This window comes from Pleurodeles waltl, chromosome 10 (genome assembly GCF_031143425.1).
Source record: "Pleurodeles waltl isolate 20211129_DDA chromosome 10, aPleWal1.hap1.20221129, whole genome shotgun sequence".
Lineage (NCBI taxonomy): Eukaryota > Metazoa > Chordata > Amphibia > Caudata > Salamandridae > Pleurodeles > Pleurodeles waltl.
In genome coordinates, this window is record NC_090449.1 from 327,719,503 (window position 1) to 327,745,176 (window position 25,674).

At 48.3% G+C, this 25,674-nt stretch overlaps 22 non-coding genes across 22 annotated transcripts; all 22 read right to left on the minus strand.

Moving 5' to 3' along the window:
• Positions 1-175: 175 nt before the first annotated feature.
• Positions 176-248, minus strand: TRNAV-AAC (transfer RNA valine (anticodon AAC)). Its single transcript has one exon. It is a non-coding gene; the product is annotated as a tRNA-Val (tRNA).
• A 1,535-nt stretch (positions 249-1,783) lies between these two features.
• Positions 1,784-1,856, minus strand: TRNAV-UAC (transfer RNA valine (anticodon UAC)). The gene has a single exon. It is a non-coding gene; the product is annotated as a tRNA-Val (tRNA).
• A 444-nt stretch (positions 1,857-2,300) lies between these two features.
• TRNAP-UGG (transfer RNA proline (anticodon UGG)) lies at positions 2,301-2,372 on the minus strand. Its single transcript has one exon. It is a non-coding gene; the product is annotated as a tRNA-Pro (tRNA).
• Positions 2,373-3,708: 1,336 nt separating this feature from the next.
• On the minus strand, positions 3,709-3,781 carry TRNAV-AAC (transfer RNA valine (anticodon AAC)). The gene has a single exon. It is a non-coding gene; the product is annotated as a tRNA-Val (tRNA).
• Positions 3,782-5,302: 1,521 nt separating this feature from the next.
• Positions 5,303-5,375, minus strand: TRNAV-UAC (transfer RNA valine (anticodon UAC)). The gene has a single exon. It is a non-coding gene; the product is annotated as a tRNA-Val (tRNA).
• Positions 5,376-5,819: 444 nt separating this feature from the next.
• TRNAP-UGG (transfer RNA proline (anticodon UGG)) lies at positions 5,820-5,891 on the minus strand. The gene has a single exon. It is a non-coding gene; the product is annotated as a tRNA-Pro (tRNA).
• Positions 5,892-7,226: 1,335 nt separating this feature from the next.
• Positions 7,227-7,299, minus strand: TRNAV-AAC (transfer RNA valine (anticodon AAC)). Its single transcript has one exon. It is a non-coding gene; the product is annotated as a tRNA-Val (tRNA).
• A 1,521-nt stretch (positions 7,300-8,820) lies between these two features.
• TRNAV-UAC (transfer RNA valine (anticodon UAC)) lies at positions 8,821-8,893 on the minus strand. Its single transcript has one exon. It is a non-coding gene; the product is annotated as a tRNA-Val (tRNA).
• A 444-nt stretch (positions 8,894-9,337) lies between these two features.
• Positions 9,338-9,409, minus strand: TRNAP-UGG (transfer RNA proline (anticodon UGG)). The gene has a single exon. It is a non-coding gene; the product is annotated as a tRNA-Pro (tRNA).
• A 1,336-nt stretch (positions 9,410-10,745) lies between these two features.
• On the minus strand, positions 10,746-10,818 carry TRNAV-AAC (transfer RNA valine (anticodon AAC)). The gene has a single exon. It is a non-coding gene; the product is annotated as a tRNA-Val (tRNA).
• Positions 10,819-12,339: 1,521 nt separating this feature from the next.
• On the minus strand, positions 12,340-12,412 carry TRNAV-UAC (transfer RNA valine (anticodon UAC)). Its single transcript has one exon. It is a non-coding gene; the product is annotated as a tRNA-Val (tRNA).
• A 444-nt stretch (positions 12,413-12,856) lies between these two features.
• Positions 12,857-12,928, minus strand: TRNAP-UGG (transfer RNA proline (anticodon UGG)). The gene has a single exon. It is a non-coding gene; the product is annotated as a tRNA-Pro (tRNA).
• Positions 12,929-14,264: 1,336 nt separating this feature from the next.
• TRNAV-AAC (transfer RNA valine (anticodon AAC)) lies at positions 14,265-14,337 on the minus strand. Its single transcript has one exon. It is a non-coding gene; the product is annotated as a tRNA-Val (tRNA).
• Positions 14,338-15,858: 1,521 nt separating this feature from the next.
• On the minus strand, positions 15,859-15,931 carry TRNAV-UAC (transfer RNA valine (anticodon UAC)). The gene has a single exon. It is a non-coding gene; the product is annotated as a tRNA-Val (tRNA).
• Positions 15,932-16,375: 444 nt separating this feature from the next.
• TRNAP-UGG (transfer RNA proline (anticodon UGG)) lies at positions 16,376-16,447 on the minus strand. Its single transcript has one exon. It is a non-coding gene; the product is annotated as a tRNA-Pro (tRNA).
• A 1,346-nt stretch (positions 16,448-17,793) lies between these two features.
• Positions 17,794-17,866, minus strand: TRNAV-AAC (transfer RNA valine (anticodon AAC)). The gene has a single exon. It is a non-coding gene; the product is annotated as a tRNA-Val (tRNA).
• A 1,521-nt stretch (positions 17,867-19,387) lies between these two features.
• Positions 19,388-19,460, minus strand: TRNAV-UAC (transfer RNA valine (anticodon UAC)). Its single transcript has one exon. It is a non-coding gene; the product is annotated as a tRNA-Val (tRNA).
• A 444-nt stretch (positions 19,461-19,904) lies between these two features.
• TRNAP-UGG (transfer RNA proline (anticodon UGG)) lies at positions 19,905-19,976 on the minus strand. Its single transcript has one exon. It is a non-coding gene; the product is annotated as a tRNA-Pro (tRNA).
• Positions 19,977-21,312: 1,336 nt separating this feature from the next.
• TRNAV-AAC (transfer RNA valine (anticodon AAC)) lies at positions 21,313-21,385 on the minus strand. The gene has a single exon. It is a non-coding gene; the product is annotated as a tRNA-Val (tRNA).
• Positions 21,386-22,906: 1,521 nt separating this feature from the next.
• TRNAV-UAC (transfer RNA valine (anticodon UAC)) lies at positions 22,907-22,979 on the minus strand. The gene has a single exon. It is a non-coding gene; the product is annotated as a tRNA-Val (tRNA).
• Positions 22,980-23,423: 444 nt separating this feature from the next.
• Positions 23,424-23,495, minus strand: TRNAP-UGG (transfer RNA proline (anticodon UGG)). The gene has a single exon. It is a non-coding gene; the product is annotated as a tRNA-Pro (tRNA).
• A 1,336-nt stretch (positions 23,496-24,831) lies between these two features.
• On the minus strand, positions 24,832-24,904 carry TRNAV-AAC (transfer RNA valine (anticodon AAC)). The gene has a single exon. It is a non-coding gene; the product is annotated as a tRNA-Val (tRNA).
• Between the last annotated feature and the right edge of the window lie 770 nt (positions 24,905-25,674).

Below are 25,674 nucleotides of genomic sequence, written 5' to 3' on the forward strand. Positions count from 1 at the left end.
AAAGTAAAAAACAGAATAAGAAACCAGGCACATGCACGACTACGCAAAGATGCAGATAACTTTTTACCGGCCTGCAATAGTAATACAAGTTTTACACAGGTCACAAGTTTTTAAAGGCCATCCCTGAGTGAGACTAAGCTTTTAGGGAGCAAACACAAAAGCAGACACTGCCCATTGTTTCTGCCCGGTCTCGAACCGGGGACCTTTCGCGTGTTAGGCGAACGTGATAACCACTACACTACAGAAACAAGCATGAGGGCTTGACTGAAGGAGCAAAATTCCCCTCATATGTTTGCCCGATTGCCTCTATACTTGATCAGCAGTTGCTCGCAAAGCGAGGAGTAAGTGTGAAAATTGCAGCGTTGTCAGCCAGCAAGCGTACACTCAGATGTACTGAAAAGTCACAGATGCGGGTAGAGACAAATATCTGATGCCTAAATGCCTGAAACCAGAGCCTGTGAAAGCATCACACAGAGCACACTGAAAGCAAGCAGGAAGGAAGCCAAGGCATGGTGATCCTTTTTTTCTCCTGAGGCTAAAAATATTTTGCACAACAATGCTTTGAGTGGAATGAGGAATCTTCAAGCTTTGTGTATTTTGAGTAAAATTTGTGTGTTTTCTGCTAAAAAGGGTGTGTTGGGGATTTGGACCCGGACACCAACGAGCGAGGGCACAGAAGCACCACTGCTCAGACCCTGCTCCTAGGGTTGAGGGCAGAGAGTGGGCGAATACATCGCAAGGCAAGAAAATGCACATGGTTCTCTCTTCTGCAATATGACTAGAGTCATTTCCATGGTCGTCATCGAACATGACATAAAACGCCTCTAATAAAACGCCTCTATCCTTTAGACCTTTTGGCCCATAATTACAAGAGGATGACTGAGTGAGACGCTCTGCCAAATTTGGCAGCCTCGCACTCAGTCATTTTCAAAATGCAGGGAAGCGCCGTATTTAGTAGAATACAGCGCACCCCTGTGCTTCCCTCTGCGCCAGCTCTAAATTAGCTGCCGAGCACCAACGCAGCCATCCTTGCGCCATGGTACAAGGATGGCTGCGTGGAGGGGGAAATTGTTTTTGTTCAGGAAGGCACACCTTCCTGCACAACAGAAATCTTCAGTGGCGATATGTTCGTGCAGCACACATAGAAAGAGCAAAAATGAGGAGAAATGAAAACATTTCTGCTCGTTTCTCCACTATAACGACACCCATTGTATGGCGCTTGGATTTTGGCGCTGCCACAGATTTACAAAAACTCGTAAAACTGGAGCAGCATCAAAATGCTATGGTGTTGCAGTGGCCCACCCAGAGCAACGCCCATTGCACGCCCCTTCCAGGGAAAGGGCTGCGTGTGAAGGGGCCGTATTTACAAGGTGGTGTTAAGCCACAAAACGTGGTTGAACGGCGTCTTGTAAATACGGCACAGTACATAGTGCCACCGGGGCGTCACTAAAGATGATGTGCCGGTGGCGATAGGGCCTTGTAAGTCTGGCCCTTTCTTTGCTCAAGGTGTATGTTCTTGGTGAAGGTAGGAAAGCCATTTTCGCTCTCATACCTTCCTTCCTTGGCTGGCTTGACCACAGTAGGCCCAGGCTTCAATGGAAAGGTCAAAAAGGGAGCAACTGACTGCCGTAAGGTGTATCGTCTTCTCTTGGTGAGTTGAGACCGATGCCCTTGGAGCGTAGTACCTCACGATGGTGAGGGATAGACACAGCCTCTTTAATTTCAATTTACCTGTCAGGTGAGGTGGTAAATGCAAATAATGTGATAAAGCACAGCAACTTGCTGTTTCTGCCTGGCCTCGAACCAGGGACCTTTCGCGTGTAAGGCGAACGTGATAACCACTACACTACAGAAACAGACATGCCTGCTTATTTGCTTCATGTGGCTATGCATTGGACTGGAACCACTGCACTGGAAACAGACACACCTGCTTTCTTTATGTGGCTATGCTTTGGACTGGAATGCAAGGACTAAGGGACAATATTCATGACGCTCAAAGCTGAGCCTTTCTGACAGGATCTCTTCCTTTGGAAGAAAGGAACTGGGATCACTTTCATTCCAAGAGGTGATTTCAAAACCAGCCCTGCAATTACTTTGGAGAAGCACTGTGCATTTCATGTTCCAACGAGAAGTGCTGCTCCAACACAAAAAAGCAGTTAGAAAGAAATCCCGCACTCCTTCATCATGCCGAACTGCCTCGACACCAGTAGAAAGCATGCAATGCATTCCACCATGGCATCTTACAAGAGTGGAAAGCAGAAATACTCCTGTTTAAAAACAGATCGAACCTATGAAGGCACGGGCTCGTCCGGGATTTGAACCCGGGACCTCTCACACCCAAAGCGAGAATCATACCCTTAGACCAACGAGCCTGCTGCTGCAAAAGCCTTTCAAACATCTTCTGAAGTGTCTTTGTGAAAAAGCAGGGCCACTTGGAGACTCTCCTTCTAAGCGTGCCATAGCAATTGATGTTTTGTGCCAAGGGTTTTTTTTTTGCCTCTAGCAAGGCAAGAGGTAGTCAAGAAGCCCTATGCTAGCAAGCTGAACTGTGGTGCTGATGAGAAAAGCAGACCCTTTCTGGTAGTTGTACGCCTCCGCAGGACCTGGGCCCTTGCACCGTAGACTTCCAGACCAGAAGCACTGAAGGGCCTGCCATCTCTTGCGCCTGAGCCAGAGGAGCATGCCTCTTGTATTCAAGCACAATTGCTCGCTCAGTGCTCGATCAGGCGAGATTTATATGAGTGCCTCACAGGCCTGAAACACTCACCTGGGAGACGCGGGGTGGCTGAATTCCCAGAATGGCCTTCGATAGGAAAATCACCTCCTTTCCTCCCGACTCATTTCAGAATTGGGTGAAAATCGCAAGACAGTGTTCAGGGGTGCATGGGTACTGCCTACTCCCAGCTGCCTCTCTGTCTTCTTCATGTTAATTTCAAGTCACAAGGAGGGACCATTGCCATTCTGCTCCGCCCACCTAACCAGGAAACCCAGGTTGAGCTTGTCTGCCTGTTGTTGTTGCAGGGGCAGTGCCTTCTCTGCCCAAAAGTGGCAGGAGAGCCTCACTTCAAACGATGGAATCAACTGCTTAAGTAGAAACCAGCATGGTAGTTACAGTGATAAGGTGCAGCTCTAACAGAAGGCGTGACTGAGATGCCCCTTCCAGAAATACATGGAATGCTGATTGAGGGCCCAGCCGGAGGGTTGGTGGATTTCTTTTCATATGCTACAGCAGCTTGCAAAGATAGTGTTGTGGGGAGCTGGCTGTGCAAGCAGAGGAAGATTTAAGGGCAGAAAATAGACCTATCAGAAGTGCGATATGAACCCACAACTACATGAGCAAACCAGGATGCTTAGCTTAACTGAAGATCAAGCTCTCTTGAGGCTGCCGCCTTAGACCACTCGGCCATCCTGACAGCTGAGTCTGTGTTTAGGTCTGACTCCTCAGTCTGCACTTGTCGATGCTGCCGCTTGCAATGTTCCTATCAAGGTGACAGGTTTAAAGGCCCCACAATATAACATGGCCAAGAAAAAAAAAAGTAAAAAACAGAATAAGAAACCAGGCACATGCACGACTACGCAAAGATGCAGATAACTTTTTACCGGCCTGCAATAGTAATACAAGTTTTACACAGGTCACAAGTTTTTAAAGGCCATCCCTGAGTGAGACTAAGCTTTTAGGGAGCAAACACAAAAGCAGACACTGCCCATTGTTTCTGCCCGGTCTCGAACCGGGGACCTTTCGCGTGTTAGGCGAACGTGATAACCACTACACTACAGAAACAAGCATGAGGGCTTGACTGAAGGAGCAAAATTCCCCTCATATGTTTGCCCGATTGCCTCTATACTTGATCAGCAGTTGCTCGCAAAGCGAGGAGTAAGTGTGAAAATTGCAGCGTTGTCAGCCAGCAAGCGTACACTCAGATGTACTGAAAAGTCACAGCTGCGGGTAGAGACAAATATCTGATGCCTAAATGCCTGAAACCAGAGCCTGTGAAAGCATCACACAGAGCACACTGAAAGCAAGCAGGAAGGAAGCCAAGGCATGGTGATCCTTTTTTTCTCCTGAGGCTAAAAATATTTTGCACAACAATGCTTTGAGTGGAATGAGGAATCTTCAAGCTTTGTGTATTTTGAGTAAAATTTGTGTGTTTTCTGCTAAAAAGGGTGTGTTGGGGATTTGGACCCGGACACCAACGAGCGAGGGCACAGAAGCACCACTGCTCAGACCCTGCTCCTAGGGTTGAGGGCAGAGAGTGGGCGAATACATCGCAAGGCAAGAAAATGCACATGGTTCTCTCTTCTGCAATATGACTAGAGTCATTTCCATGGTCGTCATCGAACATGACATAAAACGCCTCTATCCTTTAGACCTTTTGGCCCATAATTACAAGAGGATGACTGAGTGAGACGCTCTGCCAAATTTGGCAGCCTCGCACTCAGTCATTTTCAAAATGCAGGGAAGCGCCGTATTTAGTAGAATACAGCGCACCCCTGTGCTTCCCTCTGCGCCAGCTCTAAATTAGCTGCCGAGCACCAACGCAGCCATCCTTGCGCCATGGTACAAGGATGGCTGCGTGGAGGGGGAAATTGTTTTTGTTCAGGAAGGCACACCTTCCTGCACAACAGAAATCTTCAGTGGCGATATGTTCGTGCAGCACACATAGAAAGAGCAAAAATGAGGAGAAATGAAAACATTTCTGCTCGTTTCTCCACTATAACGACACCCATTGTATGGCGCTTGGATTTTGGCGCTGCCACAGATTTACAAAAACTCGTAAAACTGGAGCAGCATCAAAATGCTATGGTGTTGCAGTGGCCCACCCAGAGCAACGCCCATTGCACGCCCCTTCCAGGGAAAGGGCTGCGTGTGAAGGGGCCGTATTTACAAGGTGGTGTTAAGCCACAAAACGTGGTTGAACGGCGTCTTGTAAATACGGCACAGTACATAGTGCCACCGGGGCGTCACTAAAGATGATGTGCCGGTGGCGATAGGGCCTTGTAAGTCTGGCCCTTTCTTTGCTCAAGGTGTATGTTCTTGGTGAAGGTAGGAAAGCCATTTTCGCTCTCATACCTTCCTTCCTTGGCTGGCTTGACCACAGTAGGCCCAGGCTTCAATGGAAAGGTCAAAAAGGGAGCAACTGACTGCCGTAAGGTGTATCGTCTTCTCTTGGTGAGTTGAGACCGATGCCCTTGGAGCGTAGTACCTCACGATGGTGAGGGATAGACACAGCCTCTTTAATTTCAATTTACCTGTCAGGTGAGGTGGTAAATGCAAATAATGTGATAAAGCACAGCAACTTGCTGTTTCTGCCTGGCCTCGAACCAGGGACCTTTCGCGTGTAAGGCGAACGTGATAACCACTACACTACAGAAACAGACATGCCTGCTTATTTGCTTCATGTGGCTATGCATTGGACTGGAACCACTGCACTGGAAACAGACACACCTGCTTTCTTTATGTGGCTATGCTTTGGACTGGAATGCAAGGACTAAGGGACAATATTCATGACGCTCAAAGCTGAGCCTTTCTGACAGGATCTCTTCCTTTGGAAGAAAGGAACTGGGATCACTTTCATTCCAAGAGGTGATTTCAAAACCAGCCCTGCAATTACTTTGGAGAAGCACTGTGCATTTCATGTTCCAACGAGAAGTGCTGCTCCAACACAAAAAAGCAGTTAGAAAGAAATCCCGCACTCCTTCATCATGCCGAACTGCCTCGACACCAGTAGAAAGCATGCAATGCATTCCACCATGGCATCTTACAAGAGTGGAAAGCAGAAATACTCCTGTTTAAAAACAGATCGAACCTATGAAGGCACGGGCTCGTCCGGGATTTGAACCCGGGACCTCTCACACCCAAAGCGAGAATCATACCCCTAGACCAACGAGCCTGCTGCTGCAAAAGCCTTTCAAACATCTTCTGAAGTGTCTTTGTGAAAAAGCAGGGCCACTTGGAGACTCTCCTTCTAAGCGTGCCATAGCAATTGATGTTTTGTGCCAAGGGGTTTTTTTTGCCTCTAGCAAGGCAAGAGGTAGTCAAGAAGCCCTATGCTAGCAAGCTGAACTGTGGCGCTGATGAGAAAAGCAGACCCTTTCTGGTAGTTGTACGCCTCCGCAGGACCTGGGCCCTTGCACCGTAGACTTCCAGACCAGAAGCACTGAAGGGCCTGCCATCTCTTGCGCCTGAGCCAGAGGAGCATGCCTCTTGTATTCAAGCACAATTGCTCGCTCAGTGCTCGATCAGGCGAGATTTATATGAGTGCCTCACAGGCCTGAAACACTCACCTGGGAGACGCGGGGTGGCTGAATTCCCAGAATGGCCTTCGATAGGAAAATCACCTCCTTTCCTCCCGACTCATTTCAGAATTGGGTGAAAATCGCAAGACAGTGTTCAGGGGTGCATGGGTACTGCCTACTCCCAGCTGCCTCTCTGTCTTCTTCATGTTAATTTCAAGTCACAAGGAGGGACCATTGCCATTCTGCTCCGCCCACCTAACCAGGAAACCCAGGTTGAGCTTGTCTGCCTGTTGTTGTTGCAGGGGCAGTGCCTTCTCTGCCCAAAAGTGGCAGGAGAGCCTCACTTCAAACGATGGAATCAACTGCTTAAGTAGAAACCAGCATGGTAGTTACAGTGATAAGGTGCAGCTCTAACAGAAGGCGTGACTGAGATGCCCCTTCCAGAAATACATGGAATGCTGATTGAGGGCCCAGCCGGAGGGTTGGTGGATTTCTTTTCATATGCTACAGCAGCTTGCAAAGATAGTGTTGTGGGGAGCTGGCTGTGCAAGCAGAGGAAGATTTAAGGGCAGAAAATAGACCTATCAGAAGTGCGATATGAACCCACAACTACATGAGCAAACCAGGATGCTTAGCTTAACTGAAGATCAAGCTCTCTTGAGGCTGCCGCCTTAGACCACTCGGCCATCCTGACAGCTGAGTCTGTGTTTAGGTCTGACTCCTCAGTCTGCACTTGTCGATGCTGCCGCTTGCAATGTTCCTATCAAGGTGACAGGTTTAAAGGCCCCACAATATAACATGGCCAAGAAAAAAAAAAGTAAAAAACAGAATAAGAAACCAGGCACATGCACGACTACGCAAAGATGCAGATAACTTTTTACCGGCCTGCAATAGTAATACAAGTTTTACACAGGTCACAAGTTTTTAAAGGCCATCCCTGAGTGAGACTAAGCTTTTAGGGAGCAAACACAAAAGCAGACACTGCCCATTGTTTCTGCCCGGTCTCGAACCGGGGACCTTTCGCGTGTTAGGCGAACGTGATAACCACTACACTACAGAAACAAGCATGAGGGCTTGACTGAAGGAGCAAAATTCCCCTCATATGTTTGCCCGATTGCCTCTATACTTGATCAGCAGTTGCTCGCAAAGCGAGGAGTAAGTGTGAAAATTGCAGCGTTGTCAGCCAGCAAGCGTACACTCAGATGTACTGAAAAGTCACAGCTGCGGGTAGAGACAAATATCTGATGCCTAAATGCCTGAAACCAGAGCCTGTGAAAGCATCACACAGAGCACACTGAAAGCAAGCAGGAAGGAAGCCAAGGCATGGTGATCCTTTTTTTCTCCTGAGGCTAAAAATATTTTGCACAACAATGCTTTGAGTGGAATGAGGAATCTTCAAGCTTTGTGTATTTTGAGTAAAATTTGTGTGTTTTCTGCTAAAAAGGGTGTGTTGGGGATTTGGACCCGGACACCAACGAGCGAGGGCACAGAAGCACCACTGCTCAGACCCTGCTCCTAGGGTTGAGGGCAGAGAGTGGGCGAATACATCGCAAGGCAAGAAAATGCACATGGTTCTCTCTTCTGCAATATGACTAGAGTCATTTCCATGGTCGTCATCGAACATGACATAAAACGCCTCTATCCTTTAGACCTTTTGGCCCATAATTACAAGAGGATGACTGAGTGAGACGCTCTGCCAAATTTGGCAGCCTCGCACTCAGTCATTTTCAAAATGCAGGGAAGCGCCGTATTTAGTAGAATACAGCGCACCCCTGTGCTTCCCTCTGCGCCAGCTCTAAATTAGCTGCCGAGCACCAACGCAGCCATCCTTGCGCCATGGTACAAGGATGGCTGCGTGGAGGGGGAAATTGTTTTTGTTCAGGAAGGCACACCTTCCTGCACAACAGAAATCTTCAGTGGCGATATGTTCGTGCAGCACACATAGAAAGAGCAAAAATGAGGAGAAATGAAAACATTTCTGCTCGTTTCTCCACTATAACGACACCCATTGTATGGCGCTTGGATTTTGGCGCTGCCACAGATTTACAAAAACTCGTAAAACTGGAGCAGCATCAAAATGCTATGGTGTTGCAGTGGCCCACCCAGAGCAACGCCCATTGCACGCCCCTTCCAGGGAAAGGGCTGCGTGTGAAGGGGCCGTATTTACAAGGTGGTGTTAAGCCACAAAACGTGGTTGAACGGCGTCTTGTAAATACGGCACAGTACATAGTGCCACCGGGGCGTCACTAAAGATGATGTGCCGGTGGCGATAGGGCCTTGTAAGTCTGGCCCTTTCTTTGCTCAAGGTGTATGTTCTTGGTGAAGGTAGGAAAGCCATTTTCGCTCTCATACCTTCCTTCCTTGGCTGGCTTGACCACAGTAGGCCCAGGCTTCAATGGAAAGGTCAAAAAGGGAGCAACTGACTGCCGTAAGGTGTATCGTCTTCTCTTGGTGAGTTGAGACCGATGCCCTTGGAGCGTAGTACCTCACGATGGTGAGGGATAGACACAGCCTCTTTAATTTCAATTTACCTGTCAGGTGAGGTGGTAAATGCAAATAATGTGATAAAGCACAGCAACTTGCTGTTTCTGCCTGGCCTCGAACCAGGGACCTTTCGCGTGTAAGGCGAACGTGATAACCACTACACTACAGAAACAGACATGCCTGCTTATTTGCTTCATGTGGCTATGCATTGGACTGGAACCACTGCACTGGAAACAGACACACCTGCTTTCTTTATGTGGCTATGCTTTGGACTGGAATGCAAGGACTAAGGGACAATATTCATGACGCTCAAAGCTGAGCCTTTCTGACAGGATCTCTTCCTTTGGAAGAAAGGAACTGGGATCACTTTCATTCCAAGAGGTGATTTCAAAACCAGCCCTGCAATTACTTTGGAGAAGCACTGTGCATTTCATGTTCCAACGAGAAGTGCTGCTCCAACACAAAAAAGCAGTTAGAAAGAAATCCCGCACTCCTTCATCATGCCGAACTGCCTCGACACCAGTAGAAAGCATGCAATGCATTCCACCATGGCATCTTACAAGAGTGGAAAGCAGAAATACTCCTGTTTAAAAACAGATCGAACCTATGAAGGCACGGGCTCGTCCGGGATTTGAACCCGGGACCTCTCACACCCAAAGCGAGAATCATACCCCTAGACCAACGAGCCTGCTGCTGCAAAAGCCTTTCAAACATCTTCTGAAGTGTCTTTGTGAAAAAGCAGGGCCACTTGGAGACTCTCCTTCTAAGCGTGCCATAGCAATTGATGTTTTGTGCCAAGGGTTTTTTTTTTGCCTCTAGCAAGGCAAGAGGTAGTCAAGAAGCCCTATGCTAGCAAGCTGAACTGTGGCGCTGATGAGAAAAGCAGACCCTTTCTGGTAGTTGTACGCCTCCGCAGGACCTGGGCCCTTGCACCGTAGACTTCCAGACCAGAAGCACTGAAGGGCCTGCCATCTCTTGCGCCTGAGCCAGAGGAGCATGCCTCTTGTATTCAAGCACAATTGCTCGCTCAGTGCTCGATCAGGCGAGATTTATATGAGTGCCTCACAGGCCTGAAACACTCACCTGGGAGACGCGGGGTGGCTGAATTCCCAGAATGGCCTTCGATAGGAAAATCACCTCCTTTCCTCCCGACTCATTTCAGAATTGGGTGAAAATCGCAAGACAGTGTTCAGGGGTGCATGGGTACTGCCTACTCCCAGCTGCCTCTCTGTCTTCTTCATGTTAATTTCAAGTCACAAGGAGGGACCATTGCCATTCTGCTCCGCCCACCTAACCAGGAAACCCAGGTTGAGCTTGTCTGCCTGTTGTTGTTGCAGGGGCAGTGCCTTCTCTGCCCAAAAGTGGCAGGAGAGCCTCACTTCAAACGATGGAATCAACTGCTTAAGTAGAAACCAGCATGGTAGTTACAGTGATAAGGTGCAGCTCTAACAGAAGGCGTGACTGAGATGCCCCTTCCAGAAATACATGGAATGCTGATTGAGGGCCCAGCCGGAGGGTTGGTGGATTTCTTTTCATATGCTACAGCAGCTTGCAAAGATAGTGTTGTGGGGAGCTGGCTGTGCAAGCAGAGGAAGATTTAAGGGCAGAAAATAGACCTATCAGAAGTGCGATATGAACCCACAACTACATGAGCAAACCAGGATGCTTAGCTTAACTGAAGATCAAGCTCTCTTGAGGCTGCCGCCTTAGACCACTCGGCCATCCTGACAGCTGAGTCTGTGTTTAGGTCTGACTCCTCAGTCTGCACTTGTCGATGCTGCCGCTTGCAATGTTCCTATCAAGGTGACAGGTTTAAAGGCCCCACAATATAACATGGCCAAGAAAAAAAAAAGTAAAAAACAGAATAAGAAACCAGGCACATGCACGACTACGCAAAGATGCAGATAACTTTTTACCGGCCTGCAATAGTAATACAAGTTTTACACAGGTCACAAGTTTTTAAAGGCCATCCCTGAGTGAGACTAAGCTTTTAGGGAGCAAACACAAAAGCAGACACTGCCCATTGTTTCTGCCCGGTCTCGAACCGGGGACCTTTCGCATGTTAGGCGAACGTGATAACCACTACACTACAGAAACAAGCATGAGGGCTTGACTGAAGGAGCAAAATTCCCCTCATATGTTTGCCCGATTGCCTCTATACTTGATCAGCAGTTGCTCGCAAAGCGAGGAGTAAGTGTGAAAATTGCAGCGTTGTCAGCCAGCAAGCGTACACTCAGATGTACTGAAAAGTCACAGCTGCGGGTAGAGACAAATATCTGATGCCTAAATGCCTGAAACCAGAGCCTGTGAAAGCATCACACAGAGCACACTGAAAGCAAGCAGGAAGGAAGCCAAGGCATGGTGATCCTTTTTTTCTCCTGAGGCTAAAAATATTTTGCACAACAATGCTTTGAGTGGAATGAGGAATCTTCAAGCTTTGTGTATTTTGAGTAAAATTTGTGTGTTTTCTGCTAAAAAGGGTGTGTTGGGGATTTGGACCCGGACACCAACGAGCGAGGGCACAGAAGCACCACTGCTCAGACCCTGCTCCTAGGGTTGAGGGCAGAGAGTGGGCGAATACATCGCAAGGCAAGAAAATGCACATGGTTCTCTCTTCTGCAATATGACTAGAGTCATTTCCATGGTCGTCATCGAACATGACATAAAACGCCTCTATCCTTTAGACCTTTTGGCCCATAATTACAAGAGGATGACTGAGTGAGACGCTCTGCCAAATTTGGCAGCCTCGCACTCAGTCATTTTCAAAATGCAGGGAAGCGCCGTATTTAGTAGAATACAGCGCACCCCTGTGCTTCCCTCTGCGCCAGCTCTAAATTAGCTGCCGAGCACCAACGCAGCCATCCTTGCGCCATGGTACAAGGATGGCTGCGTGGAGGGGGAAATTGTTTTTGTTCAGGAAGGCACACCTTCCTGCACAACAGAAATCTTCAGTGGCGATATGTTCGTGCAGCACACATAGAAAGAGCAAAAATGAGGAGAAATGAAAACATTTCTGCTCGTTTCTCCACTATAACGACACCCATTGTATGGCGCTTGGATTTTGGCGCTGCCACAGATTTACAAAAATTCGTAAAACTGGAGCAGCATCAAAATGCTATGGTGTTGCAGTGGCCCACCCAGAGCAACGCCCATTGCACGCCCCTTCCAGGGAAAGGGCTGCGTGTGAAGGGGCCGTATTTACAAGGTGGTGTTAAGCCACAAAACGTGGTTGAACGGCGTCTTGTAAATACGGCACAGTACATAGTGCCACCGGGGCGTCACTAAAGATGATGTGCCGGTGGCGATAGGGCCTTGTAAGTCTGGCCCTTTCTTTGCTCAAGGTGTATGTTCTTGGTGAAGGTAGGAAAGCCATTTTCGCTCTCATACCTTCCTTCCTTGGCTGGCTTGACCACAGTAGGCCCAGGCTTCAATGGAAAGGTCAAAAAGGGAGCAACTGACTGCCGTAAGGTGTATCGTCTTCTCTTGGTGAGTTGAGACCGATGCCCTTGGAGCGTAGTACCTCACGATGGTGAGGGATAGACACAGCCTCTTTAATTTCAATTTACCTGTCAGGTGAGGTGGTAAATGCAAATAATGTGATAAAGCACAGCAACTTGCTGTTTCTGCCTGGCCTCGAACCAGGGACCTTTCGCGTGTAAGGCGAACGTGATAACCACTACACTACAGAAACAGACATGCCTGCTTATTTGCTTCATGTGGCTATGCATTGGACTGGAACCACTGCACTGGAAACAGACACACCTGCTTTCTTTATGTGGCTATGCTTTGGACTGGAATGCAAGGACTAAGGGACAATATTCATGACGCTCAAAGCTGAGCCTTTCTGACAGGATCTCTTCCTTTGGAAGAAAGGAACTGGGATCACTTTCATTCCAAGAGGTGATTTCAAAACCAGCCCTGCAATTACTTTGGAGAAGCACTGTGCATTTCATGTTCCAACGAGAAGTGCTGCTCCAACACAAAAAAGCAGTTAGAAAGAAATCCCGCACTCCTTCATCATGCCGAACTGCCTCGACACCAGTAGAAAGCATGCAATGCATTCCACCATGGCATCTTACAAGAGTGGAAAGCAGAAATACTCCTGTTTAAAAACAGATCGAACCTATGAAGGCACGGGCTCGTCCGGGATTTGAACCCGGGACCTCTCACACCCAAAGCGAGAATCATACCCCTAGACCAACGAGCCTGCTGCTGCAAAAGCCTTTCAAACATCTTCTGAAGTGTCTTTGTGAAAAAGCAGGGCCACTTGGAGACTCTCCTTCTAAGCGTGCCATAGCAATTGATGTTTTGTGCCAAGGGTTTTTTTTTTGCCTCTAGCAAGGCAAGAGGTAGTCAAGAAGCCCTATGCTAGCAAGCTGAACTGTGGCGCTGATGAGAAAAGCAGACCCTTTCTGGTAGTTGTACGCCTCCGCAGGACCTGGGCCCTTGCACCGTAGACTTCCAGACCAGAAGCACTGAAGGGCCTGCCATCTCTTGCGCCTGAGCCAGAGGAGCATGCCTCTTGTATTCAAGCACAATTGCTCGCTCAGTGCTCGATCAGGCGAGATTTATATGAGTGCCTCACAGGCCTGAAACACTCACCTGGGAGACGCGGGGTGGCTGAATTCCCAGAATGGCCTTCGATAGGAAAATCACCTCCTTTCCTCCCGACTCATTTCAGAATTGGGTGAAAATCGCAAGACAGTGTTCAGGGGTGCATGGGTACTGCCTACTCCCAGCTGCCTCTCTGTCTTCTTCATGTTAATTTCAAGTCACAAGGAGGGACCATTGCCATTCTGCTCTGCCCACCTAACCAGGAAACCCAGGTTGAGCTTGTCTGCCTGTTGTTGTTGCAGGGGCAGTGCCTTCTCTGCCCAAAAGTGGCAGGAGAGCCTCACTTCAAACGATGGAATCAACTGCTTAAGTAGAAACCAGCATGGTAGTTACAGTGATAAGGTGCAGCTCTAACAGAAGGCGTGACTGAGATGCCCCTTCCAGAAATACATGGAATGCTGATTGAGGGCCCAGCCGGAGGGTTGGTGGATTTCTTTTCATATGCTACAGCAGCTTGCAAAGATAGTGTTGTGGGGAGCTGGCTGTGCAAGCAGAGGAAGATTTAAGGGCAGAAAATAGACCTATCAGAAGTGCGATATGAACCCACAACTACATGAGCAAACCAGGATGCTTAGCTTAACTGAAGATCAAGCTCTCTTGAGGCTGCCGCCTTAGACCACTCGGCCATCCTGACAGCTGAGTCTGTGTTTAGGTCTGACTCCTCAGTCTGCACTTGTCGATGCTGCCGCTTGCAATGTTCCTATCAAGGTGACAGGTTTAAAGGCCCCACAATATAACATGGCCAAGAAAAAAAAAAGTAAAAAACAGAATAAGAAACCAGGCACATGCACGACTACGCAAAGATGCAGATAACTTTTTACCGGCCTGCAATAGTAATACAAGTTTTACACAGGTCACAAGTTTTTAAAGGCCATCCCTGAGTGAGACTAAGCTTTTAGGGAGCAAACACAAAAGCAGACACTGCCCATTGTTTCTGCCCGGTCTCGAACCGGGGACCTTTCGCGTGTTAGGCGAACGTGATAACCACTACACTACAGAAACAAGCATGAGGGCTTGACTGAAGGAGCAAAATTCCCCTCATATGTTTGCCCGATTGCCTCTATACTTGATCAGCAGTTGCTCGCAAAGCGAGGAGTAAGTGTGAAAATTGCAGCGTTGTCAGCCAGCAAGCGTACACTCAGATGTACTGAAAAGTCACAGCTGCGGGTAGAGACAAATATCTGATGCCTAAATGCCTGAAACCAGAGCCTGTGAAAGCATCACACAGAGCACACTGAAAGCAAGCAGGAAGGAAGCCAAGGCATGGTGATCCTTTTTTTCTCCTGAGGCTAAAAATATTTTGCACAACAATGCTTTGAGTGGAATGAGGAATCTTCAAGCTTTGTGTATTTTGAGTAAAATTTGTGTGTTTTCTGCTAAAAAGGGTGTGTTGGGGATTTGGACCCGGACACCAACGAGCGAGGGCACAGAAGCACCACTGCTCAGACCCTGCTCCTAGGGTTGAGGGCAGAGAGTGGGCGAATACATCGCAAGGCAAGAAAATGCACATGGTTCTCTCTTCTGCAATATGACTAGAGTCATTTCCATGGTCGTCATCGAACATGACATAAAACGCCTCTATCCTTTAGACCTTTTGGCCCATAATTACAAGAGGATGACTGAGTGAGACGCTCTGCCAAATTTGGCAGCCTCGCACTCAGTCATTTTCAAAATGCAGGGAAGCGCCGTATTTAGTAGAATACAGCGCACCCCTGTGCTTCCCTCTGCGCCAGCTCTAAATTAGCTGCCGAGCACCAACGCAGCCATCCTTGCGCCATGGTACAAGGATGGCTGCGTGGAGGGGGAAATTGTTTTTGTTCAGGAAGGCACACCTTCCTGCACAACAGAAATCTTCAGTGGCGATATGTTCGTGCAGCACACATAGAAAGAGCAAAAATGAGGAGAAATGAAAACATTTCTGCTCGTTTCTCCACTATAACGACACCCATTGTATGGCGCTTGGATTTTGGCGCTGCCACAGATTTACAAAAACTCGTAAAACTGGAGCAGCATCAAAATGCTATGGTGTTGCAGTGGCCCACCCAGAGCAACGCCCATTGCACGCCCCTTCCAGGGAAAGGGCTGCGTGTGAAGGGGCCGTATTTACAAGGTGGTGTTAAGCCACAAAACGTGGTTGAACGGCGTCTTGTAAATACGGCACAGTACATAGTGCCACCGGGGCGTCACTAAAGATGATGTGCCGGTGGCGATAGGGCCTTGTAAGTCTGGCCCTTTCTTTGCTCAAGGTGTATGTTCTTGGTGAAGGTAGGAAAGCCATTTTCGCTCTCATACCTTCCTTCCTTGGCTGGCTTGACCACAGTAGGCCCAGGCTTCAATGGAAAGGTCAAAAAGGGAGCAACTGACTGCCGTAAGGTGTATCGTCTTCTCTTGGTGAGTTGAGACCGATGCCCTTGGAGCGTAGTACCTCACGATGGTGAGGGATAGACACAGCCTCTTTAATTTCAATTTACCTGTCAGGTGAGGTGGTAAATGCAAATAATGTGATAAAGCACAGCAACTTGCTGTTTCTGCCTGGCCTCGAACCAGGGACCTTTCGCGTGTAAGGCGAACGTGATAACCACTACACTACAGAAACAGACATGCCTGCTTATTTGCTTCATGTGGCTATGCATTGGACTGGAACCACTGCACTGGAAACAGACACACCTGCTTTCTTTATGTGGCTATGCTTTGGACTGGAATGCAAGGACTAAGGGACAATATTCATGACGCTCAAAGCTGAGCCTTTCTGACAGGATCTCTTCCTTTGGAAGAAAGGAACTGGGATCACTTTCATTCCAAGAGGTGATTTCAAAACCAGCCCTGCAATTACTTTGGAGAAGCACTGTGCATTTCATGTTCCAACGAGAAGTGCTGCTCCAACACAAAAAAGCAGTTAGAAAGAAATCCCGCACTCCTTCATCATGCCGAACTGCCTCGACACCAGTAGAAAGCATGCAATGCATTCCACCATGGCATCTTACAAGAGTGGAAAGCAGAAATACTCCTGTTTAAAAACAGATCGAACCTATGAAGGCACGGGCTCGTCCGGGATTTGAACCCGGGACCTCTCACACCCAAAGCGAGAATCATACCCCTAGACCAACGAGCCTGCTGCTGCAAAAGCCTTTCAAACATCTTCTGAAGTGTCTTTGTGAAAAAGCAGGGCCACTTGGAGACTCTCCTTCTAAGCGTGCCATAGCAATTGATGTTTTGTGCCAAGGGTTTTTTTTTTGCCTCTAGCAAGGCAAGAGGTAGTCAAGAAGCCCTATGCTAGCAAGCTGAACTGTGGCGCTGATGAGAAAAGCAGACCCTTTCTGGTAGTTGTACGCCTCCGCAGTACCTGGGCCCTTGCACCGTAGACTTCCAGACCAGAAGCACTGAAGGGCCTGCCATCTCTTGCGCCTGAGCCAGAGGAGCATGCCTCTTGTATTCAAGCACAATTGCTCGCTCAGTGCTCGATCAGGCTTGATCAGGCGAGATTTATATGAGTGCCTCACAGGCCTGAAACACTCACCTGGGAGACGCGGGGTGGCTGAATTCCCAGAATGGCCTTCAATAGGAAAATCACCTCCTTTCCTCCCGACTCATTTCAGAATTGGGTGAAAATCGCAAGACAGTGTTCAGGGGTGCATGGGTACTGCCTACTCCCAGCTGCCTCTCTGTCTTCTTCATGTTAATTTCAAGTCACAAGGAGGGACCATTGCCATTCTGCTCCGCCCACCTAACCAGGAAACCCAGGTTGAGCTTGTCTGCCTGTTGTTGTTGCAGGGGCAGTGCCTTCTCTGCCCAAAAGTGGCAGGAGAGCCTCACTTCAAACGATGGAATCAACTGCTTAAGTAGAAACCAGCATGGTAGTTACAGTGATAAGGTGCAGCTCTAACAGAAGGCGTGACTGAGATGCCCCTTCCAGAAATACATGGAATGCTGATTGAGGGCCCAGCCGGAGGGTTGGTGGATTTCTTTTCATATGCTACAGCAGCTTGCAAAGATAGTGTTGTGGGGAGCTGGCTGTGCAAGCAGAGGAAGATTTAAGGGCAGAAAATAGACCTATCAGAAGTGCGATATGAACCCACAACTACATGAGCAAACCAGGATGCTTAGCTTAACTGAAGATCAAGCTCTCTTGAGGCTGCCGCCTTAGACCACTCGGCCATCCTGACAGCTGAGTCTGTGTTTAGGTCTGACTCCTCAGTCTGCACTTGTCGATGCTGCCGCTTGCAATGTTCCTATCAAGGTGACAGGTTTAAAGGCCCCACAATATAACATGGCCAAGAAAAAAAAAAGTAAAAAACAGAATAAGAAACCAGGCACATGCACGACTACGCAAAGATGCAGATAACTTTTTACCGGCCTGCAATAGTAATACAAGTTTTACACAGGTCACAAGTTTTTAAAGGCCATCCCTGAGTGAGACTAAGCTTTTAGGGAGCAAACACAAAAGCAGACACTGCCCATTGTTTCTGCCCGGTCTCGAACCGGGGACCTTTCGCGTGTTAGGCGAACGTGATAACCACTACACTACAGAAACAAGCATGAGGGCTTGACTGAAGGAGCAAAATTCCCCTCATATGTTTGCCCGATTGCCTCTATACTTGATCAGCAGTTGCTCGCAAAGCGAGGAGTAAGTGTGAAAATTGCAGCGTTGTCAGCCAGCAAGCGTACACTCAGATGTACTGAAAAGTCACAGCTGCGGGTAGAGACAAATATCTGATGCCTAAATGCCTGAAACCAGAGCCTGTGAAAGCATCACACAGAGCACACTGAAAGCAAGCAGGAAGGAAGCCAAGGCATGGTGATCCTTTTTTTCTCCTGAGGCTAAAAATATTTTGCACAACAATGCTTTGAGTGGAATGAGGAATCTTCAAGCTTTGTGTATTTTGAGTAAAATTTGTGTGTTTTCTGCTAAAAAGGGTGTGTTGGGGATTTGGACCCGGACACCAACGAGCGAGGGCACAGAAGCACCACTGCTCAGACCCTGCTCCTAGGGTTGAGGGCAGAGAGTGGGCGAATACATCGCAAGGCAAGAAAATGCACATGGTTCTCTCTTCTGCAATATGACTAGAGTCATTTCCATGGTCGTCATCGAACATGACATAAAACGCCTCTATCCTTTAGACCTTTTGGCCCATAATTACAAGAGGATGACTGAGTGAGACGCTCTGCCAAATTTGGCAGCCTCGCACTCAGTCATTTTCAAAATGCAGGGAAGCGCCGTATTTAGTAGAATACAGCGCACCCCTGTGCTTCCCTCTGCGCCAGCTCTAAATTAGCTGCCGAGCACCAACGCAGCCATCCTTGCGCCATGGTACAAGGATGGCTGCGTGGAGGGGGAAATTGTTTTTGTTCAGGAAGGCACACCTTCCTGCACAACAGAAATCTTCAGTGGCGATATGTTCGTGCAGCACACATAGAAAGAGCAAAAATGAGGAGAAATGAAAACATTTCTGCTCGTTTCTCCACTATAACGACACCCATTGTATGGCGCTTGGATTTTGGCGCTGCCACAGATTTACAAAAACTCGTAAAACTGGAGCAGCATCAAAATGCTATGGTGTTGCAGTGGCCCACCCAGAGCAACGCCCATTGCACGCCCCTTCCAGGGAAAGGGCTGCGTGTGAAGGGGCCGTATTTACAAGGTGGTGTTAAGCCACAAAACGTGGTTGAACGGCGTCTTGTAAATACAGCACAGTACATAGTGCCACCGGGGCGTCACTAAAGATGATGTGCCGGTGGCGATAGGGCCTTGTAAGTCTGGCCCTTTCTTTGCTCAAGGTGTATGTTCTTGGTGAAGGTAGGAAAGCCATTTTCGCTCTCATACCTTCCTTCCTTGGCTGGCTTGACCACAGTAGGCCCAGGCTTCAATGGAAAGGTCAAAAAGGGAGCAACTGACTGCCGTAAGGTGTATCGTCTTCTCTTGGTGAGTTGAGACCGATGCCCTTGGAGCGTAGTACCTCACGATGGTGAGGGATAGACACAGCCTCTTTAATTTCAATTTACCTGTCAGGTGAGGTGGTAAATGCAAATAATGTGATAAAGCACAGCAACTTGCTGTTTCTGCCTGGCCTCGAACCAGGGACCTTTCGCGTGTAAGGCGAACGTGATAACCACTACACTACAGAAACAGACATGCCTGCTTATTTGCTTCATGTGGCTATGCATTGGACTGGAACCACTGCACTGGAAACAGACACACCTGCTTTCTTTATGTGGCTATGCTTTGGACTGGAATGCAAGGACTAAGGGACAATATTCATGACGCTCAAAGCTGAGCCTTTCTGACAGGATCTCTTCCTTTGGAAGAAAGGAACTGGGATCACTTTCATTCCAAGAGGTGATTTCAAAACCAGCCCTGCAATTACTTTGGAGAAGCACTGTGCATTTCATGTTCCAACGAGAAGTGCTGCTCCAACACAAAAAAGCAGTTAGAAAGAAATCCCGCACTCCTTCATCATGCCGAACTGCCTCGACACCAGTAGAAAGCATGCAATGCATTCCACCATGGCATCTTACAAGAGTGGAAAGCAGAAATACTCCTGTTTAAAAACAGATCGAACCTATGAAGGCACGGGCTCGTCCGGGATTTGAACCCGGGACCTCTCACACCCAAAGCGAGAATCATACCCCTAGACCAACGAGCCTGCTGCTGCAAAAGCCTTTCAAACATCTTCTGAAGTGTCTTTGTGAAAAAGCAGGGCCACTTGGAGACTCTCCTTCTAAGCGTGCCATAGCAATTGATGTTTTGTGCCAAGGGTTTTTTTTTTGCCTCTAGCAAGGCAAGAGGTAGTCAAGAAGCCCTATGCTAGCAAGCTGAACTGTGGCGCTGATGAGAAAAGCAGACCCTTTCTGGTAGTTGTACGCCTCCGCAGGACCTGGGCCCTTGCACCGTAGACTTCCAGACCAGAAGCACTGAAGGGCCTGCCATCTCTTGCGCCTGAGCCAGAGGAGCATGCCTCTTGTATTCAAGCACAATTGCTCGCTCAGTGCTCGATCAGGCGAGATTTATATGAGTGCCTCACAGGCCTGAAACACTCACCTGGGAGACGCGGGGTGGCTGAATTCCCAGAATGGCCTTCGATAGGAAAATCACCTCCTTTCCTCCCGACTCATTTCAGAATTGGGTGAAAATCGCAAGACAGTGTTCAGGGGTGCATGGGTACTGCCTACTCCCAGCTGCCTCTCTGTCTTCTTCATGTTAATTTCAAGTCACAAGGAGGGACCATTGCCATTCTGCTCTGCCCACCTAACCAGGAAACCCAGGTTGAGCTTGTCTGCCTGTTGTTGTTGCAGGGGCAGTGCCTTCTCTGCCCAAAAGTGGCAGGAGAGCCTCACTTCAAACGATGGAATCAACTGCTTAAGTAGAAACCAGCATGGTAGTTACAGTGATAAGGTGCAGCTCTAACAGAAGGCGTGACTGAGATGCCCCTTCCAGAAATACATGGAATGCTGATTGAGGGCCCAGCCGGAGGGTTGGTGGATTTCTTTTCATATGCTACAGCAGCTTGCAAAGATAGTGTTGTGGGGAGCTGGCTGTGCAAGCAGAGGAAGATTTAAGGGCAGAAAAGAGACCTATCAGAAGTGCGATATGAACCCACAACTACATGAGCAAACCAGGATGCTTAGCTTAACTGAAGATCAAGCTCTCTTGAGGCTGCCGCCTTAGACCACTCGGCCATCCTGACAGCTGAGTCTGTGTTTAGGTCTGACTCCTCAGTCTGCACTTGTCGATGCTGCCGCTTGCAATGTTCCTATCAAGGTGACAGGTTTAAAGGCCCCACAATATAACATGGCCAAGAAAAAAAAAAGTAAAAAACAGAATAAGAAACCAGGCACATGCACGACTACGCAAAGATGCAGATAACTTTTTACCGGCCTGCAATAGTAATACAAGTTTTACACAGGTCACAAGTTTTTAAAGGCCATCCCTGAGTGAGACTAAGCTTTTAGGGAGCAAACACAAAAGCAGACACTGCCCATTGTTTCTGCCCGGTCTCGAACCGGGGACCTTTCGCGTGTTAGGCGAACGTGATAACCACTACACTACAGAAACAAGCATGAGGGCTTGACTGAAGGAGCAAAATTCCCCTCATATGTTTGCCCGATTGCCTCTATACTTGATCAGCAGTTGCTCGCAAAGCGAGGAGTAAGTGTGAAAATTGCAGCGTTGTCAGCCAGCAAGCGTACACTCAGATGTACTGAAAAGTCACAGCTGCGGGTAGAGACAAATATCTGATGCCTAAATGCCTGAAACCAGAGCCTGTGAAAGCATCACACAGAGCACACTGAAAGCAAGCAGGAAGGAAGCCAAGGCATGGTGATCCTTTTTTTCTCCTGAGGCTAAAAATATTTTGCACAACAATGCTTTGAGTGGAATGAGGAATCTTCAAGCTTTGTGTATTTTGAGTAAAATTTGTGTGTTTTCTGCTAAAAAGGGTGTGTTGGGGATTTGGACCCGGACACCAACGAGCGAGGGCACAGAAGCACCACTGCTCAGACCCTGCTCCTAGGGTTGAGGGCAGAGAGTGGGCGAATACATCGCAAGGCAAGAAAATGCACATGGTTCTCTCTTCTGCAATATGACTAGAGTCATTTCCATGGTCGTCATCGAACATGACATAAAACGCCTCTATCCTTTAGACCTTTTGGCCCATAATTACAAGAGGATGACTGAGTGAGACGCTCTGCCAAATTTGGCAGCCTCGCACTCAGTCATTTTCAAAATGCAGGGAAGCGCCGTATTTAGTAGAATACAGCGCACCCCTGTGCTTCCCTCTGCGCCAGCTCTAAATTAGCTGCCGAGCACCAACGCAGCCATCCTTGCGCCATGGTACAAGGATGGCTGCGTGGAGGGGGAAATTGTTTTTGTTCAGGAAGGCACACCTTCCTGCACAACAGAAATCTTCAGTGGCGATATGTTCGTGCAGCACACATAGAAAGAGCAAAAATGAGGAGAAATGAAAACATTTCTGCTCGTTTCTCCACTATAACGACACCCATTGTATGGCGCTTGGATTTTGGCGCTGCCACAGATTTACAAAAACTCGTAAAACTGGAGCAGCATCAAAATGCTATGGTGTTGCAGTGGCCCACCCAGAGCAACGCCCATTGCACGCCCCTTCCAGGGAAAGGGCTGCGTGTGAAGGGGCCGTATTTACAAGGTGGTGTTAAGCCACAAAACGTGGTTGAACGGCGTCTTGTAAATACGGCACAGTACATAGTGCCACCGGGGCGTCCCTAAAGATGATGTGCCGGTGGCGATAGGGCCTTGTAAGTCTGGCCCTTTCTTTGCTCAAGGTGTATGTTCTTGGTGAAGGTAGGAAAGCCATTTTCGCTCTCATACCTTCCTTCCTTGGCTGGCTTGACCACAGTAGGCCCAGGCTTCAATGGAAAGGTCAAAAAGGGAGCAACTGACTGCCGTAAGGTGTATCGTCTTCTCTTGGTGAGTTGAGACCGATGCCCTTGGAGCGTAGTACCTCACGATGGTGAGGGATAGACACAGCCTCTTTAATTTCAATTTACCTGTCAGGTGAGGTGGTAAATGCAAATAATGTGATAAAGCACAGCAACTTGCTGTTTCTGCCTGGCCTCGAACCAGGGACCTTTCGCGTGTAAGGCGAACGTGATAACCACTACACTACAGAAACAGACATGCCTGCTTATTTGCTTCATGTGGCTATGCATTGGACTGGAACCACTGCACTGGAAACAGACACACCTGCTTTCTTTATGTGGCTATGCTTTGGACTGGAATGCAAGGACTAAGGGACAATATTCATGACGCTCAAAGCTGAGCCTTTCTGACAGGATCTCTTCCTTTGGAAGAAAGGAACTGGGATCACTTTCATTCCAAGAGGTGATTTCAAAACCAGCCCTGCAATTACTTTGGAGAAGCACTGTGCATTTCATGTTCCAACGAGAAGTGCTGCTCCAACACAAAAAAGCAGTTAGAAAGAAATCCCGCACTCCTTCATCATGCCGAACTGCCTCGACACCAGTAGAAAGCATGCAATGCATTCCACCATGGCATCTTACAAGAGTGGAAAGCAGAAATACTCCTGTTTAAAAACAGATCGAACCTATGAAGGCACGGGCTCGTCCGGGATTTGAACCCGGGACCTCTCACACCCAAAGCGAGAATCATACCCCTAGACCAACAAGCCTGCTGCTGCAAAAGCCTTTCAAACATCTTCTGAAGTGTCTTTGTGAAAAAGCAGGGCCACTTGGAGACTCTCCTTCTAAGCGTGCCATAGCAATTGATGTTTTGTGCCAAGGGTTTTTTTTTTGCCTCTAGCAAGGCAAGAGGTAGTCAAGAAGCCCTATGCTAGCAAGCTGAACTGTGGCGCTGATGAGAAAAGCAGACCCTTTCTGGTAGTTGTACGCCTCCGCAGGACCTGGGCCCTTGCACCGTAGACTTCCAGACCAGAAGCACTGAAGGGCCTGCCATCTCTTGCGCCTGAGCCAGAGGAGCATGCCTCTTGTATTCAAGCACAATTGCTCGCTCAGTGCTCGATCAGGCGAGATTTATATGAGTGCCTCACAGGCCTGAAACACTCACCTGGGAGACGCGGGGTGGCTGAATTCCCAGAATGGCCTTCGATAGGAAAATCACCTCCTTTCCTCCCGACTCATTTCAGAATTGGGTGAAAATCGCAAGACAGTGTTCAGGGGTGCATGGGTACTGCCTACTCCCAGCTGCCTCTCTGTCTTCTTCATGTTAATTTCATGTCACAAGGAGGGACCATTGCCATTCTGCTCCGCCCACCTAACCAGGAAACCCAGGTTGAGCTTGTCTGCCTGTTGTTGTTGCAGGGGCAGTGCCTTCTCTGCCCAAAAGTGGCAGGAGAGCCTCACTTCAAACGATGGAATCAACTGCTTAAGTAGAAACCAGCATGGTAGTTACAGTGATAAGGTGCAGCTCTAACAGAAGGCGTGACTGAGATGCCCCTTCCAGAAATACATGGAATGCTGATTGAGGGCCCAGCCGGAGGGTTGGTGGATTTCTTTTCATATGCTACAGCAGCTTGCAAAGATAGTGTTGTGGGGAGCTGGCTGTGCAAGCAGAGGAAGATTTAAGGGCAGAAAATAGACCTGTCAGAAGTGCGATATGAACCCACAACTACATGAGCAAACCAGGATGCTTAGCTTAACTGAAGATCAAGCTCTCTTGAGGCTGCCGCCTTAGACCACTCGGCCATCCTGACAGCTGAGTCTGTGTTTAGGTCTGACTCCTCAGTCTGCACTTGTCGATGCTGCCGCTTGCAATGTTCCTATCAAGGTGACAGGTTTAAAGGCCCCACAATATAACATGGCCAAGAAAAAAAAAAGTAAAAAACAGAATAAGAAACCAGGCACATGCACGACTACGCAAAGATGCAGATAACTTTTTACCGGCCTGCAATAGTAATACAAGTTTTACACAGGTCACAAGTTTTTAAAGGCCATCCCTGAGTGAGACTAAGCTTTTAGGGAGCAAACACAAAAGCAGACACTGCCCATTGTTTCTGCCCGGTCTCGAACCGGGGACCTTTCGCGTGTTAGGCGAACGTGATAACCACTACACTACAGAAACAAGCATGAGGGCTTGACTGAAGGAGCAAAATTCCCCTCATATGTTTGCCCGATTGCCTCTATACTTGATCAGCAGTTGCTCGCAAAGCGAGGAGTAAGTGTGAAAATTGCAGCGTTGTCAGCCAGCAAGCGTACACTCAGATGTACTGAAAAGTCACAGCTGCGGGTAGAGACAAATATCTGATGCCTAAATGCCTGAAACCAGAGCCTGTGAAAGCATCACACAGAGCACACTGAAAGCAAGCAGGAAGGAAGCCAAGGCATGGTGATCCTTTTTTTCTCCTGAGGCTAAAAATATTTTGCACAACAATGCTTTGAGTGGAATGAGGAATCTTCAAGCTTTGTGTATTTTGAGTAAAATTTGTGTGTTTTCTGCTAAAAAGGGTGTGTTGGGGATTTGGACCCGGACACCAACGAGCGAGGGCACAGAAGCACCACTGCTCAGACCCTGCTCCTAGGGTTGAGGGCAGAGAGTGGGCGAATACATCGCAAGGCAAGAAAATGCACATGGTTCTCTCTTCTGCAATATGACTAGAGTCATTTCCATGGTCGTCATCGAACATGACATAAAACGCCTCTATCCTTTAGACCTTTTGGCCCATAATTACAAGAGGATGACTGAGTGAGACGCTCTGCCAAATTTGGCAGCCTCGCACTCAGTCATTTTCAAAATGCAGGGAAGCGCCGTATTTAGTAGAATACAGCGCACCCCTGTGCTTCCCTCTGCGCCAGCTCTAAATTAGCTGCCGAGCACCAACGCAGCCATCCTTG